Genomic DNA, 22,573 nt, shown 5'->3' with positions numbered 1-22,573 from the left:
ATACAATATCAATATTTCTTGTGACAGGAAAAAACATTATTTTTTTTTTAAACAGCGCCATCTGTTGAATGTAAGAGCAACACACACTGTAATCTTCGAAAGTTCTTTACCGATTGCTTTGAAATTTGAACACAACGTTGCATTCGAAAAGGCGCGTCTTTTTATATACCTTCTATATAGATGCCACCCCTGAGACAGGCAAAAAACATGCGTTTTTGAAAAACAGTTCCATCTGTTGGACATTAGACCAACACATGCTAAACCAATTATGTTACGATTCCATTTCAGTGTTTCCTATTTCATTGATAAATTGAATTTTCATAGATTTTAATTTATTTTCATTTTGATTTAATTATTTGTGTGACATTGCGTTGGAATTGAGCTGAACTTTGAATACTTTGAATACCTTTATATACACCAAAATGTTCCCTGAGCATCAGAGAACGTGCGGGTCGAAGAGATATGACTCTTTACGCCGGGATAGGAAAGATGTAGGGTGGGACAACGTCACAATATCCATCTATCTATCCATCAATTTATTCACCTATCTATCCATCCACCTATCTATCAATCGATATTTTCAGCTATCTATCCCTGCCTTTGAGTTAAATGGAAATATATCTAACTGGAGGAATGTAGTGAGCGGGGTGCCGCAAGGTTATTGGGGGTGAACCCCTTTTCTCATATTCATGAGCCACATAGACGAGAATATTACAAGCCACTTTATCATAATTGTAGATGACTTTTAAGTTTTATGTAGCCCATCCACCTGTTTAGATAGTACTTACAGTAACGACGAGGATAATTGTACATATTTTGACATACTGAACAGTTAGACAGTAAAATTTGGTACTACTAAATTTGTATAAGCAAAAAAAAAGGTTTTGTATTTATGTTGCTAACAAAACGTAGTCTAACCTAACCATTCTAGGCCACATGCTGTAAGAGGTCTAATTGAGTAGATATATGTGTGATATACTAGGGCTAGGAATATTTTAGATTTGTATTTTAGCTTATTTTCTGGACTCTATAAAGTGAATTGTACCAAATTCTTTTACCTAATTGTCCAATGTGTCAATACAATATATATGGTGGTCCGCATAGTTACGACAACTACTATTTGAAGTGGATCATGGGTTGGACTTACAGAAAAGTGGGAATTGAAAGTTAAATTGAGGCCTTACAAAAACCTTACAGAGATATACGTGAACTCCACAAATGATCGGAAGACTGGAAAATTCTTTTTAGTATGAAATAGTGCAAGGCCTTTCATTTGGGGCATAAAAATCACCCCCGAAAATCTACTAAATCATCAATAGTACCTCCTTGCCGAAGATTGATTAAATCAAGGATCTTGGAGTCAGAATCCACTAGTCACTAAAAGCCAACCAAACCCTAGGAATAGTCACGAGCACCATTGACATGAAGAAAAAGTAAGTAGTTCTACAACTGTTTAAGTCTCTGATGCTCATTTCAACTATTGTATCCAAACAGGAGACCTCATTTTCAGTAAACCGTTTCTGCTTTAGAGAAAGTTCAACACCAACAACAAAAATCATCCCAGAACTAGGTAGACTCTTAAACAAGACTCCTCTCTTCAACTGGTGATACACCTGAAAGGCCAGTTGAAAGGATTGTGATAACTATCGTAAACGGTTCAAGTCACTAACATTGTGTTCCTATACCTATAGAGCATCAAGAGAGAGAGAGAGGGGACCGGAAGAACACACTCAAGAGATCTTAATTCCGGGCGTCACAATGACAGTATACATTCAATGTGGAACACCGATACTACGCCACCATAATTCAAACAACCAAGCAGCTGACTCTTAAACCGCCACCTTCTGCACCACCACCATCTCCGCCCTTTACCCCACTTTGCACAACCACCACACCAGACCCTGAATCTGCTTTCCATCCATCCACATCAGCCTCTCCATCACCATAAAACCCTGAATAACGATATAGCACACCCTTCACTAACTTCCGGGAACAATCCCCATAGACAATCAAAGAGCAATTCCGATAGACAATCACCGTGCAATCCCCACATAAACACTCACTCACTCCAACCTCCTGACATATGTCAACCTCAAGTGCCTCAACATTAACCACAGCAGTGGACACACCTAACTTCTCACCTTCCCTTACTTCTAGAGGAGCCGGGAGGGACGAGAGTCTCTCTCTCCTGAACCAAGAGAGAGGGACCCTCTCTTCTTTTCTTGAACTTCTGAATCAAATCTCCCTCAGCACCTAAGCCCCCAGCCATATACTTTCTATTCTGTGGCATATTTTCGAGCGTCTCTCGTCGCAATTGTTCACTTTTTCGATGTTGCAATTCACCTCCAGAAAACAAAGTCACCATCTTGGTAACATCAACCTACCTTCATCACAACCAGCAAATATCACACCAGAGTGTCGGCACTACACAAGAGTGTCGAGCTGTATTCTCAACGATACCAGTGACTGGCGACTGGGCCGGAGAAAAACTCTACCAACACTGCCCTCTTCCACAGGATCATCACCTGATTTCTTCACAGCTTCGCCAACCTTCCCATTATTATCTTGTGACCCAGTTCCTTTATCAGCGGAAAGTCATCTTCTGAAAACACATTCGCCCGATCTTCTGGGGCAACTCGACACAAAGCAGCCATATCTCCGGGCATTCCGCCCTTAAAACAGGCCCGTTCCTGACCCTGGTAAAAAGTATGTACCATACAGCCAGCGATATTCAGTGATGAAAGGATCCCCTCATTATTTTCATTACCACCATTCTCTGGCCCGTGAGAAGTCTTGCAGGCTCCGATGTAAACCAATGCAGATGAATATCTAGGACGCTACCATACTGGGAGAGTGCCACCTTCAGCACGCTATCTGCATCTCAAAGGGTCCATCTCATATTCAACGCTTAAGTGTACTTCCCAGCGTCTCCAATTTTCACATTCCCTACACTGCCAAGTACCGGCCTTTCCTACGTACATGCGACTCCATGAAGCATCGTAACATCGAGGAGTTCCCAATCTTCAAAATCACCATTCCGTTCCGTAACTTCAAAATCACACAGAGGTAATCTATCTTGATATAGAAGTCATTGATAACGACTTCACACAGGCGTTGCAGAGTCCATCTGCCGAGCAAACTCCAAACATGCGGACAATGACCTCCGGCAAACCCCTTTCACACATGCCATCACAAAACTGCTGCAGCCGACAGCAACATAGAAGGCCAATCAGCCGCGCTTGAACAGAAAGGAGCCCTGCCACTTATCCAAAGGTCCACAGCACTAAGTCTTGGTGTCCGTCCCTATGCTAAATTCAAATAGACAATAGTCCGTCCCTTTGCTAAATTTAAGTTAAATATTCTCTCCGACGGTTCGATTCTGGTCAAGTTCTACAACACCCCACCAAGCATTATCAATATCAACATTAACAAGATCTACACTTACAGGTTATTTTGTGTCTATGTACAAGTGCAGCAACTCCTCATTACCTTGTTAACGGTGAACCTCCACGTGAATCACATTCTCAATTCACATAGATTTGTGTATCGATGTGAATTGATTAAATTAATTCATTTTTATTATATTTTTAATTGTTAATTAATTAATTTATGTGAATCACATTCACATAGTTCACAAGACATTGTGAATTGATCAAGGGTCCCGGTAGTGAAGGTGAATTAATGGTCCCGGTAGTGAAGGTGAATTAATGGTCCTGGTAGTGAAGGTGAATTAATGGTCCAGGTAGTACAGTCGGGTTCGTTCTCGACGCAAAATCGAGACTTTCTGGTTCGAATCCCGGACGGGACAAAAATAGTTGGGCGCATACCCTTTCACCTTGGCACCTGGGCTGGACGGTAGAGCAACGATCTCGCTTTATGTAGGTCGGCGTTCAGTCTCAGACCGTCCAAGTTTTTTCTTTTAATTGTAAACCAAAAGTAAATGTAAAATAAAAGGCACCGAAGCACCAAATAAAACGAAGCAGAAGCTCCACACCACACATCAACAAACACCATAATACAGAAACACAACACAAAACATACAAAGTAACACAGCCCTCCCCCCCAAAAAAAAAAGTAACAATGAACCACAGAAAACATGGCGAACAGAGCAATACAACACAAATGTAAAAACGCAAACAAAACAGTATAAAGCTACACAGGAACACACACATGGAAAATCCCCGCACCACCCAGACGGGGCGTGCCAACAGGACACATAACAGAAAGCACATAAAACTAGCGAACCGACACACACTGCCATCATACAAAAGGCCACACACTCAACACAGCCGCACAGCACACAAACCCGACCCCCACATACAGAGGATGGGCCAGCTGCCAACAGAAAAAACACCTACACACACTGTAGCAACAAGAAAGAGATATACATACCACACATCTGCACCAGCACACGCATACCACAATACACACACTACACAAACACCTGCCACACAATCAGACAACCTAAGATACCAAAACACACACACAAAACCCCAAAGACAACACACGAGCACCCGCACACAACCCTCCCCTAGACACACACCAACCCGTTCTCACACAAGACAGCATATATATGACTTAATGCTTAAAGTCAATATGTTGAATATGAATTAGTAAATATGTGATATATTCCCAGTTACTTTTTTTACCAAGGCCCAAACTCTTCCTCACGTACCAATTTACGTGTCACAGTACCCGTCCGTCAACCTAGATAGCAGAATATTCGTGATTGGCTCAATTATAAGGAAAATTGTAGTTTTCAGGTCCCACATGGGTTGTGAAATTTACCTACTATTGTCCATGCTCTTAGAATATTACAGATCAGCTACTTCCTATTGAAGGCTCGTAGTTTTGTTTTGAGAAATATTAGTTGTTCTTAGTAAATTATAATAAGCACTAAAAATTATTACATAGAATAACAGTCCTTCACCAATCAATATTATATACCATAGTTTGTGCTTTACAAATCTTTAAAGGATGTTTTGTAGGAACGCTAACAGAAAACGATGTTACGTTGGAATGTCTATGGGGTAAACTACTGCAAACAGGACGGTATTGTGTCTACTATACCAACTATAGCTAGGATGGGTATATTGTCACCTACCGCCTGTTAGGTGGGAAAGGGGTCCAATACCACCCACAGGATGGGTATGAGGGTCACATCCACCCACAGGATGAGTATGGGGATCACATCCACCCACAGGAAGGGTATGGGGTCCAATACCACCCACAGGATGAGTATGGCGTCCACTACAACCCACAGGATGGGTATGGGGCTCCAACCACCCATAGAATGGGTATGGGGCTCCAACCACCCATAGAATGGGTATGGGGCTCCAACCACAAATAAAATTGGTATAGGGTCCAATAACACCCACTGGATGTGTATTGCGTCCATTGCCGCGCGTCGAGCTGAAAACCGCAGCATTCATCTCAGAACCATGCCTATTTCACACAGATTCCTTAATAAACGTAAGAGTTTTATATGTCACAAGAAAGATAGAAATATTAGCTTCATTCTAAATACCTTACCATGGGCATATTTAAATTTAAAGCGAAGATACGTGTACTTTTATAATAGCCGAGCTTTAACCCCGGACAGATTGATCGACCGAGCAACTCTCTCAGAACAATGTTTATTTCACGTGAATTCGTTAATAAACATATATGTTTTATATGTCTCAAGAAAGGCAGACATATAAGCTTCACTTTAAACACTTTACCATGGACATATTTAAAGTTCTAATGAAGATACATGTATTTTAAAAATTACGGAGCTCCCACCCCGTACAGACTGAACGACAGAGCAACTCTCTCAGATCAATGTTTATTTCACGTAAATTCGTTAATAAACACAAATGTTTTATGTCTTAAGCAAGATAGAAATAAGAGCTTCATTTTAAATACATTACAATAGACATATTTATAGCTCAAGTGAAGATACATATGTTTTTATAGTAGCGCTCAGTAGCTTGTCGGGCATGGAGTGCAGACGCCTACGCACTTGCCGATATATTGTATAATTAACAAAGATACGCTAATAAAGCCTAAAATCTTATATGCCTCCAGAAAGATCGAGATATGAACATTATTATGATTTCACCAAATGAAATATATCATGTTCGAGAACAAAGATATATCAATTTTAAATTAAGTTTCGACTCTTGCTCGGGCGAGAGAGAGGGAGCGACTCTCGCCCCATCTATTGGAGATTCTGTCCACTAAAGACCCAAAGCAACTCAAACCCTCCTAGCATTATTTAAGTAATGAAGTAATATGGTATATTTGCTATAATGTGGGTGCTGAATGCAGAACATGAGAAAACATATATTTACTCCAAACTAATATAATTTCATTATGAAATAAGTAAATAAGTAGCATCAAAGGAAGTCGACGGTCCAAGCGTCAATGTTGTGGAGCGACTTATCCAAGATATATCGTTGTTTGGAAAGTGTTTGTTGGCATATCCAGTTGTCGCACTTCTCTGCACAAATTATCACAAATTTAAATTATAATGTTAACAAGTAGAATACGTATTTTTAATAAAATCTAACATAACTAGCCAGAAAACATTTAACATTTATTAAAAAAATATATGTTTGGAAGTTAAATCGACTTCATAGGACAATTGTTTTGTTATATCAACCAATATATCTTTGTTATATCAACCAATCCTTGTAAAAATTTATTGTATGTATGTACCTTACCTAAATAAAATTGTATTGTATTGTATTGTATATATACTCGTTATTCGTTGACATGCGTTCGCTACTTAAACTACCATGTACTGTACTTATGTAAAATCTCCCATGTCAAGTTCAAGTTCAAGTATGTTTATTGAGATAAGCAATAAATACATCTCAAAGGGATAGAGTAGCTTAGGCTATTTCTACCCCCCCCTCTACTTCAAGTCCCTCAAGGGGCGCACAAATTCAGTGAGTACAAATAGACAAATAACATTACAAGAATCCCATTTAATCTCCCATGTCTCTTCGCTCATCTCACCGAACCCTACAGGCTCTGTGATATATTGTTTAATTAATTGAGATTCACAAATAAAGCTGATAATTGTATCTGTTAACAAAAAGGCAGAGCTTAGTTTAGTTCATTTATTATGCACCCCATACCCATCCTATGGGCGATAGTGGAGTGTTACAGAGGCACATAATGGGCTCAGGGACTGAGCCCCACAATTCATATAGACAAGGAAGTTATAATCTTGATAAGCTAGTTACAAAAGTCAATGCACATTGTCACATCAACAATGGGCTCGAGACCGACCACAAGTACAGTTTATAATTTAAGCAACTGACATATATGGAGGGCTAGTGTCACAATTGATATGTTTATCCTACACATAACCCCCTCTCCCCCATCCAATGGGCAGCGGTGGATAGGTTACAATCAAGTCGTTTTTTGTTTTTTATTTAGAGATTAGATCTTATTGGGTGCGGAAAGATATTCATATTTTAAAGAAGGCTTCTTGGCTGATGCACTCCATTGATGGAAAATATACAACCTTTGAAAATCAATGTTAGTTTGATCTAGATATTGTAATTAACGCAGTTACCTTGTGTTATTCTTCACCTATATCTTTTTCTGGTTAATCCCTATTTACATTATGCAGTTCAGGTTTCGTCGCCAGACTATAGTTTTTAGTTTAGTTAATTTATCACATAATGGGTTCAGGGACTGAACACACAATATATTTATCTAAGCAAGTTACAATCTTGAGGAGGTAGCCACAAAATTCATAACACATCGTCACATCAACAACGTGGGTTCGAGATCGACCACAAGTACAGTTTCTAAATTAAGCAAATGCCATATGTGGAGAGCTAGTGTCACAATTGATATGATTGTCCTGCACATTTCCACAGTGGTTTGCTTGGGTTCTTTTAATTATCTTAGATACCATTGAAGAGAACCTCCTAGGTACTATAGTGTATATATGCTGGTAAGAAGTATAATTATCCTGAGAAATCGTGTAAATTATGTTGTACGAGTGCTTCCAGTTAAGTAACATAGTTCATTTGTGTGCGCGTGCTTGAAGAGGAAATGTTATCCACCCCCCCTCCCCATTGTAAATATTTGTGGGTTTCAGACCATACGACCGCGGCTTACCCTCGCCGCGGTCGAGGGTAAGAACACCGGATGTATACCCAGTATTACAAGTATACATTAGCAATAACAATTATGGAAAGTTCCTTCACCTATATATAGACAAGAGACTGAACTTCAGCACCCACATACAACACATAAGGGGATGCTCTGAGAGAGAGAGAGAGAGGGAGAGTAAAATTATCCACTGAGGTCTGATTAAGTCCTTTTGGGGACCTTAATCATTAGGACGTCCAATGATTAACGCAAAGTGAAGCGTATTCAGATGGTATATTGACAACATTCAGCATATCTCATAATGACCTAGTAGTACTTGGTGCACAAATACCTTTTCCAAAGGAATCGCAAAACATAATTAAACACAACTGTACCGTACAGTGTTATATATTTATTTCAGTTTGAACAATTTTTAACATTAACATTCCAACATTCATTTTAGCAAGTTCTCTCAGAATGACGTGTGGGTTAGCAATGTCAAAGGCTGACTTAAGATCTAGGAAAGTGGTATATGACCTATCAGTATGCAGGGTGAGGAATATGGTAATACAGTAATGTACACTCTTTCCATGCATAAAGCCATATATCTGGGGAGACAACATATTAATAATTTTGTAAAGGAGACGGTTGAGAACCATCCTCTCAAGACACTTATAGAGACAACTAGTGAGGGAGATTGGGCGAAAAGCACTCTGCTGGTTTGGTTTAGGAATGGGAATAATAACACTGTTGGTCCATGACTTAGGAAGCTCCCCAGTTACATAGCACATATTATACAATTGAAGAAAGGTATTCCCTGGAACTAGCAGAAGCATATGCAGTATGCCGTCAGTAACTCCATCCTCCCCGGGTGATGTAGCTTTGCCTTTATGTAGAGCAGAATCTAGTTCGTATTCAGTAAAAGCATGTCACAGTCATCCTCTTGATGAAGCATGAAGTCAAGGACCCTTGCCCTATCAGTATATCTATCATTTAATTCATTCTGTGAGGGTAGAGGAAGACTGTCAAAGCTGGAAGTCGTGGCCCAAGCATCAACAAGCTCATTTGCTCTGTGCAGAGGATTAGGGTACGAGATCTCTGCAGCATTTTTCCCTTTGATCTTGTTGATATCCTTCCATGCCCGACTTAGTGGCGTGTGAGAATTGAGACCACGGACAAAAGTTTCCCAGTCTGTCTGCCTCAGCTCCACCATACGTTCCCTGGCCTTAGCCAGAGCCGCTTGAAAGAGCCGAAGCATTTCAGCAGTGCGGGTCCTTCTATAAGCTAGTCCAATTATTCTGGCAGTGCGTTTTAGTGTCTGCAATTTAGAATCATTATAATAAACATAAGTGCTATGACCAGTGTAATTTGGGTTACGTGGCCTGGACGATGAATCAAGTGATTCTATAAACTGGTTGATAGTACCTGTGAGCTCATTGTTAAAATCTTCAACTGATGAAGGCTCAGATGAACTGCACCAATCTGACACATGAGCAACAAGATTGTCTCGTTGATCGATGGGCACAGCCAGCCTCTTCCGCTTGAACACTCCACCAGGGAGGATAGAGCTTCCAATGCTTACAGTGGCTAATATGGCCAGATGATCAGACGCCATAACTGGCACTATTGACGAGGCGCACACGGTGTGGGAGACGTTGAAACCGAGACATAGACCAAGAATACCTCCGTAGATATTCGTCGGTTCAAGGTCACCCACAATCTGTGCATCATCGTGACTACCTAATAGTGACACCAATTGGTTGCCGTTAAGAGTACTGAACTGCGAATTACCAATATTCCTATGTCTAGCGTTATAATCACCTATAATGATGGTAGGCTCAAGCTGAATACAGATAGGAAGGTCAGCATAATTACAGTTACAAGGAGTTGATTATTTAGTACATAGTTGTTTTTCTCTTTAATTGGATGATAGACGGGGAGTCTTTAACGTGATTGGGAATACATACATACATACATACATACATACATACATACATACATACATACATACATACATACATACATACATACATACATACATACATACATACATACATACATACATACATACGTACATACATACATACATACATGCGTACATACATACATACATCCATACATACATACATACATACATACATACATACATACATACATACATACATACATACATACATACATACATACATACATACATACATACATACATGCATGCGTACATCCATCCATCCATCCATACATACATACATACATACATACATACATACATACATACATACATACATGCATACATACATACATACATACATACATGCATACATGCATGCATACATACATATATACATGGGAGAATGGGGACCCCCATCGTGGTGCAGATACGTGGCGAGCTAAACTCTTGGAAGTGGCAACAAGGAATTTTCTGAGCCAGCATGTCAAGGAACCCACAAGAATGAGAGGCCATGATGAACCAGCTAGACTCGTCTTAATATTCACCCTGAATGAGTCAGAAATAAGGGAAGTCAAAGTTGAAGCCCCCATAGGAATGAGTGACCACAGTGTACTGACCTTTGAGTACTTGGTGGAGGTAGGGATAACCTATCCAAGGATGGGAGTGGAGGGGAAAAGACTGAATTACCGAAGAGGAAAATATGACGAGATGAGGAACTTCCTCAGGGGAATACCATGGGAAACAGAACTTAGAGACAAGAATGTGCAGGTCATGATGAATATTGTCACCCAAAAGTGCCAGGAAGCTGCAGACAGGTTTATCCCCGTCCAAAAGGAGAAAAACGAAAAACAACAGAAAAACCCATGGTTCAACCAGGAATGTAAGGTAGCGAAACAACTGAGCAAAAGAACATGGAGAAACTACAGAAATAACAGAACACCAGAGAGCAGGGAGAGATACTAGAGGGCCAGAAATGAGTACATCAGAGTGAGGAGGGAAGCAGAGAGACAGTTTGAAAATGACATCGCGAGTAAAGCCAAGACCCAACCAAAGCTGCTCCACAGCCATATCAGGAGGAAAACAGCAGTGAAGGAACAAGTGATGAAGCTGCGGAAAGGGGAGAACAGATACACAGAGAATGACAAGGAGGTGTGTGAAGAACTCAACAAGAGATTCCAGGAGGTCTTCACAATAGAACAAGGAGAAGCCCCTACACTAAATGAGGAGGCGGCAAACCAAGCAACCTTGGAGGAATTTGACCTCACCAGTGATGAGGTCAAAAGGTGTCTGCTGGAGCTAGATGTGACAAAGGCTGTTGGGCCTGATAGAATCTCACCATGGATACTAAAGGAAGGTGCAGAAGCACTAAGTGTGCCACTCTCTATGGTGTATAACAGGTCACTGGAAACAGGAGACTTACCAGAAAGTTGGAAGACAGCTAACGTGGTCCCAATATACAAAAAGGGTGACAGGCAAGAGGCACTGAATTACAGGCCAGTTTCCTTAACTTGTATACCATGCAAGGTGCTGGAGAAGATCGTGAGGAAAAGGCTCGTAGAGCATCTGGAGGGAAATAACTTTGTAACGCACCACCAACATGGGTTCAGAGATGGTAGATCGTGCCTCACAGGTTTAATAGAATTTTATGACCAGGCAACGAAAATTAGGCAGGAAAGAGAAGGGTGGGCCGACTGCATTTTCCTGGATTGCCAAAAAGCCTTTGACACAGTACCCCATAAAAGGCTGTTAAAAAAGTTGGAGCAACAGGCAGGAGTAAAAGGGAAGGTGCTCCAGTGGATAAGGGAGTACTTAAGCAACAGGAAACAGCGAGTAACTGTGAGGGGGAAGACATCAGAGTGGCGAGATGTCACCAGCGGAGTCCCACAGGGCTCAGTACTTGGACCCATCCTGTTTCTAATATATGTGAACGATCTTCCAGAGGGTATAGACTCATTCCTCTCGATGTTTGCTGATGATGCAAAAATTATGAGAAGAATCAAGACGGATGAAGATAGACAGAGACTACAGGATGACCTGGATAAACTGGAGGAATGGTCTAGAAAATGGCTGCTGAAGTTCAACTCTGGAAAGTGTAAGGTGATGAAATTAGGCGAAGGGAGCAGGAGGCTGAACACAAGGTATCATCTGGGAGGGGAAATCCTGCAAGAATCAAATAGAGAGAAGGATCTGGGGGTTGATATCACACCGAACCTGTCCCCAGAGGCCCACATCAAAAGAATATCATCAGCGGCATATGCTAGACTGGCCAACATAAGAACTGCCTTCAGAAACTTGTGTAAGGAATCTTTCAGAACCCTGTATACCACTTATGTAAGACCAATCCTGGAGTATGCAGCTCCAGCCTGGAGTCCATACCTAGTTAAACACAAGACAAAGTTAGAGAAGATTCAGCGGTATGACACCAGGCTCGTCCCGGAACTGAGAGGATTGAGCTACGAGGAAAGGCTAAAGGAGCTGAACCTCACATCCCTGGAAAAGAGAAGAGTAAGGGGAGACATGATAACCACCTACAAAATTCTCAGGGGAATTGTCAGGGTGGACAAAGACAAACTCTTCAGCACGGGTGGGACACGAACAAGGGGACACAGGTGGAAACTTAGTACCCAGACGAGCCACAGAGACGTTAGAAAGATTTTTTCAGTGTCAGAGTAGTTAATAAATGGAATGCACTAGGAAGTGATGTGGTGGAGGCTGACTCCATACACAGTTTCAAATGTAGATATGATAGAGCCCAGTAGGCTCAGGAATCTGTACACCAGTTGATTGACAGTTGAGAGGCGGGACCAAAGAGCCAAAGCTCAACCCCGCAAGCACAATTAGGTGAGTACAATTAGGTGAGTACATACATACATACATACATACATGCGTATATAAATACATGCGTATATACATGCGTATATAAATACATACATATACATACATACATTACATACATACATACATGCATGCATGCGTACATACATACATCCATCCATCTATCCATACATACATACATACATACATACATACATACATACATGCATGCATGCGTACATACATACATCCATCCATCTATCCATTCATACATGCATACATACATACATACATACATACATACATACATACATACATACATACATACATACATACATACATACATACATACATACATACATACATACATACATACATACATACATACACGTCCAGTCAGCATATAGCTATTTCGGGACAAAATCCAATACAGTTTATATTGGTGAGACGCCACTGTGATGAGGAGTTTAAATATCACAGGAACTGTAGGTTAATGTGTGACATAAGTGAGGTTAGATGAGGCATCTACAAGCTTCAGTTGGAGGCTGATGGAGTGTTGTGGAGGCTGCTGGTACTATGTCCAGATGTTGGAGGGTGGATTTGACTCTCCCACCCTCCCTACAACTCCCCCCTTCCCCCCACATTGACCGCAGTACGTCTAAGGTTACTTTCCACTCTCGCTTACCAATGGTATAACCCCCGCCCCCCCCCCCCCCCAACACACACACATGCATCAGATTCTTAACTTACAATATTTATGCAGGCGATGAGTCACAATAACGTGGCTGAAGTATGTTGACCAGACCACACACTAGAAATTGAAGGGACGACGACGTTTCGGTCGGTCCTGGACCATTCTCAAGTCTCACTATCGACTTGAGAATGGTCCAGGACGGACCGAAACGTCGTCGTCCCTTCAATTTCTAGTGTGTGGTCTGGTCAACTTACAATATTTATGATTTACCAATTTATGTTACTACACTGACTCTCAATTTCACAATATTGTATAAACTTTGATGAATCGCTCGTCTATGGGTCATCCAATAATGTTAGCAGACTTCTAGATGTTACCACTGCTAGGTTTAGGCTCAGCTACAAGTACCTCTGGGAGTTTGTAACATCTGATGATGTAGATTTGACTAAATGTAAACTCTGTCAGCAGAACTATTCGCATACTTTGCGTCATTATATAATGGAATGTGAAAAATCGCGGAATTTAAAGATAACAACATCAATAGTGTCCATGAAATGTGTAAGTACTTCATTCATAATGATGTGCTGCCCGAAATCTTAGCGAAGTATCCAAAATTTGCTTACTGTAGGTAATGCATACACATGACTGTAAAGCTGCCGCCCAGTTGGGTGGGTGTGGAGCACATGACTGTAAAGCTGCCGCCCAGTTGGGTGGGTGTGGAGCACATGACTGTAAAGCTGCCGCCCAGTTGGGTGGGTGTGCAGCGAGACTAGTAACTGTGTGACTCACCATAAATGTAAAGTGCCTTGTATAGTGACTGTTGTGAGCCTCTTGTTGAATCACTTGTGACACAAAAGATTACTGATGTGTGTATTTGTGGTGGTGATTAAATATGTATGTGTATGTATATATGTATACGTATGAATATGTACATGTATGCATAAGTATGTGTACATTAATAATTTTGTAACTAGCGTCAAAAGATTGTTATTTGCTTAGCTAAACGAACTAGAGGGTTCAGTTCCTGAACCGATTATGTGCCTCTGTAATCCTTTACACCACCGCCCAACGGATGTGTATTATGGGGTGCATAATAAAGAAAGAAAATGAATGGACCGAACCCCACAATTCATTTAGCTAAGCAAGTTACAATCTTGATGAGCTAGTTACAAAATTCACTATAAGTCGTCACATCATAAATGGGTTCGAGATGGACCACAAGTAGTGCATTACATAATTTATCAGTATTGTGCAGCCTGTGATCCCCGCCTGGCTGGATACTGATACCTAGGTAATTTTCATGTGTCCGGACACCGGCAATAAGGTGGTATTATTTATTTAACTTAAGATATATATATTTTTAAATGTTGTCACATTAACGGCTACATCTTCCTTTCTTCTGACATATAGATTTTTAAGATTAATTAAAATATATGGAAACTAATTATACAATTTATTGGCTGGTGTGCAAGGCTTCACACTCTCAGAGCTAGCCATCAAGTAACTATCAAAACGCATATATCTTCGTTTTCACTTCAGTTATATTTATGACAAAGGATTTTAAATGTAACCTATATTTCTACCTTTCAGATGACATACATACTTTTGTTAATTACAATATCTAGATCAAACTAACATTGATTTTCAAAAGGTTGTATATTTTCCATCAATGGAGAGCATCAGCCAAGAAACCTTCTTTAAAATATGAATATCTTTCCTCACCCAATAAGATCTAATCTCTGAATAAAACTCTGTAACACTCCACTATCGCCCATAGGATGGGTATGGGGTGCATAATAAATGAACTAAACTAAGCTCTGCCTTTTTGTTAACAGATACAATTATCAGCTTTATTTGTGAATCTCAATTAATTAAACAATATATCACAGAGCCTGTAGGGTTCGGTGAGATGAGCGAAGAGACATGGGAGATTAAATGGGATTCTTGTAATGTTATTTGTCTATTTGTACTCACTGAATTTGTGCGCCCCTTGAGGGACTTGAAGTAGAGGGGGGGTAGAAATAGCCTAAGCTACTCTATCCCTTTGAGATGTATTTATTGCTTATCTCAATAAACATACTTGAACTTGAACTTGACATGGGAGATTTTACATAAGTACAGTACATGGTAGTTTAAGTAGCGAACGCATGTCAACGAATAACGAGTATATATACAATACAATACAATACAATTTTATTTAGGTAAGGTACATACATACAATAAATTTTTACAAGGATTGGTTGATATAACAAAGATATATTGGTTGATATAACAAAACAATTGTCCTATGAAGTCGATTTAACTTCCAAACATATATTTTTTTAATAAATGTTAAATGTTTTCTGGCTAGTTATGTTAGATTTTATTAAAAATACGTATTCTACTTGTTAACATTATAATTTAAATTTGTGATAATTTGTGCAGAGAAGTGCGACAACTGGATATGCCAACAAACACTTTCCAAACAACGATATATCTTGGATAAGTCGCTCCACAACATTGACGCTTGGACCGTCGACTTCCTTTGATGCTACTTATTTACTTATTTCATAATGAAATTATATTAGTTTGGAGTAAATATATGTTTTCTCATGTTCTGCATTCAGCACCCACATTATAGCAAATATACCATATTACTTCATTACTTAAATAATGCTAGGAGGGTTTGAGTTGCTTTGGGTCTTTAGTGGACAGAATCTCCAATAGATGGGGCGAGAGTCACTCCCTCTCTCTCGCCCGAGCAAGAGTCGAAACTTAGTTTAAAATTGATATATCTTTGTTCTCGAACATGATATATTTCATTTGGTGAAATCATAATAATGTTCATATCTCGATCTTTCTGGAGGCATATAAGATTCTAGGCTTTATTAGCGTATCTTTGTTAATTATACAATATATCGGCAAGTGCGTAGGCGTCTGCACTCCATGCCCGACAAGCTACTGAGCGCTACTATAAAAACATATGTATCTTCACTTGAGCTATAAATATGTCTATTGTAATGTATTTAAAATGAAGCTCTTATTTCTATCTTGCTTAAGACATAAAACATTTGTGTTTATTAACGAATTTACGTGAAATAAACATTGTTCTGAGAGAGTTGCTCTGTCGTTCAGTCTGTACGGGGTGGGAGCTCCGTAATTTTTAAAATACATGTATCTTCATTAGAACTTTAAATATGTCCATGGTAAAGTGTTTAAAGTGAAGCTTATATGTCTGCCTTTCTTGAGACATATAAAACATATATGTTTATTAACGAATTCACGTGAAATAAACATTGTTCTGAGAGAGAGTTGCTCGGTCGATCAATCTGTCCGGGGTTAAAGCTCGGCTATTATAAAAGTACACGTATCTTCGCTTTAAATTTAAATATGCCCATGGTAATGTATTTAGAATGAAGCTTATATTTCTATCTTTCTTGTGACATATAAAACTCTTACGTTTATTAAGGAATCTGTGTGAAATAGGCATGGTTCTGAGATGAATGCTGCGGTTTTCAGCTCGACGCGCGGCAATGGACGCAATACACATCCAGTGGGTGTTATTGGACCCTATACCCATTTTATTTGTGGTTGGAGCCCCATACCCATTCTATGGGTGGTTGGAGCCCCATACCCATTCTATGGGTGGTTGGAGCCCCATACCCATCCTGTGGGTTGTAGTGGATGCCATACTCATCCTGTGGGTGGTATTGGACCCTATACCCTTCCTGTGGGTGGATGTGATCCCCATACTCATCCTGTGGGTGGATGTGACCCTCATACCCATCCTGTGGGTGGTATTGGACCCCTTTCCCACCTAACAGGCGGTAGGTGACAATATACCCATCCTAGCTATAGTTGGTATAGTAGACACAATACCGTCCTGTTTGCAGTAGTTTACCCCATAGACATTCCAACGTAACATCGTTTTCTGTTAGCGTTCCTACAAAACATCCTTTAAAGATTTGTAAAGCACAAACTATGGTATATAATATTGATTGGTGAAGGACTGTTATTCTATGTAATAATTTTTAGTGCTTATTATAATTTACTAAGAACAACTAATATTCCTCAAAACAATATTACGAGCCTTCAATAGGAAGTAGCTGATCTGTAATATTCTAATTGCATGGACAATAGTAGGTAAATTTCACAACCCATGTGGGACCTGAAAACTACAATTTTCCTTATAATTGAGCCAATCACGAATATTCTGCTATCTATGTTGACGGACGGGTACTGTGACACGTAAATTGGTACGTGAGGAAGAGTTTGGGCCTTGGTAAAAAAAGTAACTGGGAATATATCACATATTTACTAATTCATATTCAACATATTGACTTTAAGCATTAAGTCATATATGTGCTGTCTTGTGTGAGAACGGGTTGCACACACAGACCCCCAAAAACACCCACCAGAGGGAACCCCCCCAAAAAAAAGAACATGCACAGACACACACACGCACACAGGGGATGAATAGATTCCTATGGGATATACATTGGGACACAGAACTCGGAACCAAGTCCGCACAAGACATGATGGACTATGTCAACCAAAAATGTAAGGAGGCTGTAAGCAGGTTTGTCTTAGCCCGACAGGAAAAAACAGAGAAGCAAAGGAAGAATCCGTGGTTTAATAGGGAATGTATGAAAGCAAAGGAGCTGAACAAAAGGCATGGAGGAACTTCTGTAATAACAGAACACCAGAAAGTAGAGAGAGAGATACCAGAGAACCAGGAACGAGTATGTTAGTGTGAGAAGAGCAGCTGAGAAAAGGTATGAAATGATATAGCTAATAAAGCCAAGACCGAACCAAAGCTACTACACAGTCACATCAGGAGGAAGACAACAGTGAAGGAACAGGTGATGAAACTTAGAGTGGGCGAGGACAGGTACACAGAGAATGACAAAGAGGTGTGTGAAGAATTCAACAAAAGGTTCCAGGAGGTCTTTACAATAGAACAAGGAGAAGTCACGGCACTAGGAAAGGTGGCAGCAAACCAGGTGACCTTGGATAGGTTCGAAATTACAAGAGATGAGGTCAAGAAGCACCTATTGGAGCTGGATGTGAGAAAAGCTGTTGGGCCGGACGGAATCTCACCATGGGTATTGAAAGAGTGTGCAGGAGCACTTTGCTTGCCACTCTCCATAGTGTATAGTAGGTCACTGGAAACGGGAGACCTACCAGAAATATGGAAGACTGCTAATGTAGTACCAATATGCAAAAAGGGTGACAGACAAGAGGCACTGAACTACAGGCCAGTGTCCTTAACTTGCTTACCATGCAAGGTCATGGAGAAGATTGTGAGAAAAAACCTAGTAACACATCTGGAGAGAAGAGACTTCATGACAACTCATCAACATAGGTTCAGGGAGGGTAAATCTTGCCTTACAGGCTTGATAGAATTCTACGATCAGGTGACAAAGATTAAGCAAGAAAGAGAAGGATGGGCAGATTGAATTTTTTTGGACTACCGGAAAGCCTTTGACACTGTACCCCATAAAAGGTTGATGCATAAGCTGGAGAAACAGGCAGGAGTAACTGGTAGGGCGCTCCAGTGGATAAGGGAGTACCTAAGCAATAGGAAGCAGAGAGATGCAGTGAGGGGTGAGACCTCAGAATGGCGTGAAGTCACCAGTGGAGTCCCACAGGGCTCTGTACTTGGACCTATCCTGTTTCTGATATACGTAAATGATCTCCCAGAGGGTATAGACTCATTCCTCTCAATGTTTGCTGATGACGCCAAAATTATGAGAAGGATTAAGACAGAGGAGGACAGCTTGAGGCTTCAAGAAGACCTGGACAAGCTGCAGGAATGGTCGAACAAATAGCTGTTAGAGTTTAACCCAAGCAAATGTAATGTAATGAAGATAGGGGTAGGCAGCAGGAAACCAGATACAAGGTATCATCTGGGAGATGAAAAACTCCAAGAGTCAGAGAGAGAGAGAAAGACCTGGGGGTTGATATCACGCCAGACCTGTCCCCTGAAGCTCATATCAAGAGGATAACATCAGCAGCATATGCCAGGTTAGCTAACATAAGAACGGCCTTTAGAAATTTGTGTAAGGAATCTTTCAGAACATTATATACCACATATGTCAGACCAATCCTGGAGTATGCGGCTCCAGCATGGAGTCCATATCTAGTCAAGCATAAGACTAAACTGGAAAAGGTTCAAAGGTTTGCCACCAGACTAGTACCCGAGCTGAGTGGTATGAGCTACGAGGAGAGACTACGGGAATTAAACCTCACTTCATTGGAAGATAGAAGAGTTGGGGGTACATGATCACCACATTCAAGATTCTCAAAGGAATCGGCAGGGTTGATAAAGACAGGCTATTTACCACAAGGGGCACACGCACTAGGGAACACAGGTGGAAACTGAGTGCCCAAATGAGCCACAGAGATATTAGAAAGAACTTTTTTAGTGTCAGAGTGGTTGACAAATGGAATGCATTAGGAAGTGATGTGGTGGAGGCTGACTCCATACACAGTTTCAAGTGTAGATATGATAGAGCCCAATAGGCTCAGGAACCTGTACACCTGTTTATTGACGGTTGAGAGGCTGGACCAAAGAGCCCGAGCTGAACCCCCGCAAGCACAACTAGGTTAGTACAACTAGGTGAGTACACACACAATCACACCCACCATGAACAAAGCACCTACACCAAAGCAGCACACCTGACATACTCCACCGTAAACCAAGTACCTAAAATCCTTAAGAAAAGATCTATGTAACCACCACGCAGTATAAGACAGATGTACCCTCAAAAATCCTAAGCCCTACCCCCTCCATACCCCTCCATCCTACCCAACCATAAGCAAAAAATATAGTCCACCAACAACACCCTGTGCGTGTTTCGCACATGCCTGGAACCCCGAAGAAACGAAAAAAAAACAGAAAACATAAGAGTCTTCCTGTTGGAAAACACATGAGCCAAAAAAAGGAAGAAAAACCCTATAATTTTGTTTCTTTCCCCCATTCTTGAGTGTTAAAAGTGTTGGAAGTTTCGTTGAATTGCAGAGCCAGATGGAGATCGACGCGTATACTACGAACGAAGAGAACTTGAGAAGCCTAACCAAACCAATCCTCGACCTCGAAAGTGAGGAGGCCAGTGGAGGCCAAGTTAAGTGTCTCCGAATCCCTCCTGGAGGCAATTACAGAAGATCACAAGGATTCACTCTCTAGCACCTCCGAAGAGGAGTGGGAGTATGGAATACTTAAAATCCTACACAAATACAAACAGAGACCTCAACAGTAGTAGGGATGACCACATATCAACAAATGGATTTTTTTTCTACCATTTGTCAATATGTGGTCAGGGTTTCCAGGTAGATTTCCCATTTGTCGATATGTCGTCATGGTTTCTAGGTGAATTTGGCCAGTCACTGATTTGGAATTAAGGAATTCTTATGAGAAAAATAATTTCCGAGATTTTAGAAGTTTGTTAAGAGTTCTTATGAGGAAAATAAGTGGAAAATCTTATAAAAAAATTCAGGAAAAAAATCCCCTTTAAGACACAGCATTTCTGGGTAAACTCTATGGACACCTTTTGCCCGTTTTCAAATCGCATATTTTTCAAAGAGAATATGTTCTGAGAATATGTTCACAGAAGTTTTGTTAAGGAAAACAAACATCTTTGCCAAGACATTTAAGACCGAAAATTCATCAGAGTCCAGTTTATGCCTGAAAATAATCAGAGTCGAGTTTTACCCTGAAAATTAACAGAGACCTGTTGTTAAACTAAATTATTCAGAGTCCACTTTGTGAGCAAAATTCTTCAGAGTCCAGTTTGTGCCCAAAAATATTCAGAGTCCTGTAATCTACGAAAATTAGTCAGAGTCATGTAATCTACGAAAATTATCCAGAGTCCAGTTTGTTCCCGAAAAAATTCAGAGTCCAGTTTATACCCCAAAATAATCAGAGTCCAGTTCATTACCCAAAATTAATCAGTCCAATTGAAGACCCAAATTTGTCAGAGACCAAATTTTCGCTACTAATAGCGCAATTTTAGTCTAATTTTAAACATCATATTTCTATTATCATATTTCTACGTCATATTTCAGACGTAGTAAATCAACCCAAATTCAGTAAGCAAGTTTTAGCTCCTGTTCCTGGCTTAACCCTCTATCATAACATCTTTACTAACAGTCCAATCCTCCTGAAATTTTAAAGTCATATTTCAGATGTAATAAATAAGATCCAAACAATTACCAAGTTCTAGCTCCTGTCCTCAGCCTTTATTCCCTCTCGTATCTTCGGTAATACCTAATCAAATTCCCTGAAATTTTAATCCCCTGTATTTCAGACACAGTAAATAAGATCAAGTCAGTTACCGAGCTCCAGTTCTTGTCCTCCACTGTAGTTCATTTGCACAAGTTCTTTAGTAACAGATCAATTTCCCTGAAATTTAAACCCGCTGTATTTCACACACAGTAAATAAGATCAAGTCAGTTACTGAGCTCCAGCTCATGTTCCCCACCTTAGTTCATTTGTACAAGTTCTTTAGTAACTAACTAATTTTCCCTGAAATTTGTAACTGCTATATTTTCAGACATAGTAAAATAGTTCCAAACAATTACCAAACTCTAGCTCACGTCCGCTGCCTTAGCTCATTTGTACATGTGCTTTATTATCAGACTAATTCCCCTGAAATTTTAAATCACTATATTTCTACGTAGTGAAATAAATCAAGACATTAACCGAGTTTCAGCTCATGTCTTCCACCTTAGTTAAATGTTCATTAAATTATTTCAGATCAAGCCCCTCTCCAGTCTGTCAAAGTAAACATCACTGCCTTTAATACTCTTTTTGTATTCAGCTATGTATTATTCACACAGTCATATAACACCTTACCTTCAATACCTTTTGTTTACCCAAGTAAGCAATAATCACACAGTCAAAAATCGCACCTTACCCTTTCCCTCCCTTACCTTCTAATCCCCAACTTATCCAAACCTTCAATAATCGTACTGTATTTGCATATTTTCTCTATATTCACTGTGGTCTTCGTATTCTCATCCATATTTTCCGTGTTCAC

This window comes from Procambarus clarkii, chromosome 68 (assembly GCF_040958095.1).
Source record: "Procambarus clarkii isolate CNS0578487 chromosome 68, FALCON_Pclarkii_2.0, whole genome shotgun sequence".
In the NCBI taxonomy this organism is placed as follows: domain Eukaryota; kingdom Metazoa; phylum Arthropoda; class Malacostraca; order Decapoda; family Cambaridae; genus Procambarus; species Procambarus clarkii.
Note: the sequence above shows the minus strand (reverse complement) of the source record.